Source organism: Lupinus angustifolius, chromosome LG09, assembly GCF_001865875.1.
Source record: "Lupinus angustifolius cultivar Tanjil chromosome LG09, LupAngTanjil_v1.0, whole genome shotgun sequence".
NCBI classification, from domain to species: domain Eukaryota; kingdom Viridiplantae; phylum Streptophyta; class Magnoliopsida; order Fabales; family Fabaceae; genus Lupinus; species Lupinus angustifolius.
This window is the reverse complement of record NC_032017.1, coordinates 5,878,356-5,880,508: the sequence shown is the minus strand read 5'-3', so window position 1 is coordinate 5,880,508 and position 2,153 is coordinate 5,878,356.

Below are 2,153 nucleotides of genomic sequence, written 5' to 3'. Positions count from 1 at the left end.
ATGAGTTGGTGTTCCTTTGCAACAAGGTTGTTGTTTAGACCTGCGGCTAATATTGATGTCAAGTTCACATCTTTAGTTGAAGAAATGAAGATCAATGTTTTTACAGTATGTTATTCTTGTTGTTGTTGGCTAGATAATTTTGAAGCAAGTATGTGTATACATTTGACATAATTATAATACATCATTCTTCTAATGACACAAGAGCATATATCTTTTGACAATTGCATGTACCATCACATCTGACTGGTTAATTTTAACGATTGCATGTATCATCACATCTGACTGGTTAATTTTTTTTTATTGAAGTTAAAATTACAATTATTAAATATTTTTCTGGTCAATTATATCTTTTGACATATGAAGTGACACAAAAGAGTGAGACAAATGTCTCTTTAAAACCATGGGTTCAATGTATCCAAAAAATATGATTGAGTCTATCATATACGTTTCTAACTTTCTATCAACTTGATGAATCCTTGAAACCTTTTAGAAAAACTCTAATAGGTTCTTATGTTTTTTTTTGTTGAAAAATTGAAGTATGCCACCTATACATTTTGTAACCCCTAACAGAAAAGTTACTAGGGTTAGGAGCTCATTTGATAACTTTTCAGCTTCCTCAAAAGGTAAAGGACCAATAATGAGTAATTCAACCTTCATACTATCTTTTTCACTTTTTTATTTGTTTTCTATTTCCCCCTTAAAGCTATGGGCATGTGTAGACAGCGGGCAGAAAGCTAGTGGTGTAGGACTTCACTTTTGCCGCCTTTGCCTCATTTTTCAAGAACGTTTTGAGTTGAAGATGATATTATTCCTAATAAGCTAGAGAAATTAAATTGTTACAAGCAAAATGATACTCCAAAACTTTCGACACTTTATGTTAATTGGCATAACCATGTAAATAATAAAACTGTTTATTAGATAAGTGGAAAGAACAATAAAAGTATCCAACCAATTGTAGATTTTGGAATGATAAAACTGTTTTTTAACAATTCCTTTTAATAAATTAATATATAATATTGTTTAAGTTCGTTGAACATTGTCCATGCAAGTCTTGTCTCAAAAAGACATTAGTAATACACATTTTCAACACTATTCTTTTTCCTGACTAATTAGACAATGACATAAGGAATTGGCCATATAATGGTAGAGGTTGCATTGTATTTGTTACTGACACTAACTTTTAAAAGCAGGTTAGACAAAAAAGCTAGCATGCTACAATATATTTATATTTGCTCACTCAGAAATCAAAGTTTGCTTTTGCTTCTAAACATAAGGAAAATTTGTGCAGCTTCTAGGGTTAAATAATTATTTTAAAAATCACACTACCAAACTTTCTTTTATATGATTTAAATAACCTTAAGTGTTTGAAGACCTTTGATTAAAGAAATGGGTAAATAATAAGATAAGGAGTGTGCTTTACTCAAAGATCATGAATCCATGACTATTGATGAAAAGTAGGTAAAATATATGGAATATAATATTTATGTACAGATAGTGTAAAAACTCATACAAAATTATTATATTATCCACTACTAATTTGTATTACTTTTTCTAAAGAGTCATAATGATTAAAAGTTAATTATAAATGATGAACTGATAATATATAAAATTTTCTTATTCAGTGTATACATCTTTTTCTTAAAATATATTAGCACACATATATAATGTCCTGCATGTTCACTTAAAGTAACTCCACCCTAACAAAATTATTGCACAAACAACTTCATTCAAAAATTAGTGACATCTTTATATTAAAATATATTAGCACACATATATAATTCCTGCTAGGATGATTTGTTTACTAGTAGAAATTGAAAACAGAAAAGTGTTCATGTTGAAAGTTGATGAAATGGAACCATAAATGATATTTTCAAGGATTAGGGTAGAATTATAAATCACTAATTTGTTATCATGAGTGGAAAGTTTCATATCATGTTGGTCTTTTTTGGTGTATATTAATTAGTCATTGGTATGCCCATGTCCTCCTCAAAGATTTTGCGACCCCCCTCATTTTCAACTAAATCTTCATCCTAACTTTAAATAATAACAACCCCATAAATAACTTTAGAGGCTAACTAGGTTATGCCAACATCAAGATCATTTTATATTACAAATACATATAGACAACCATCAAATTGAAAATGATATATATA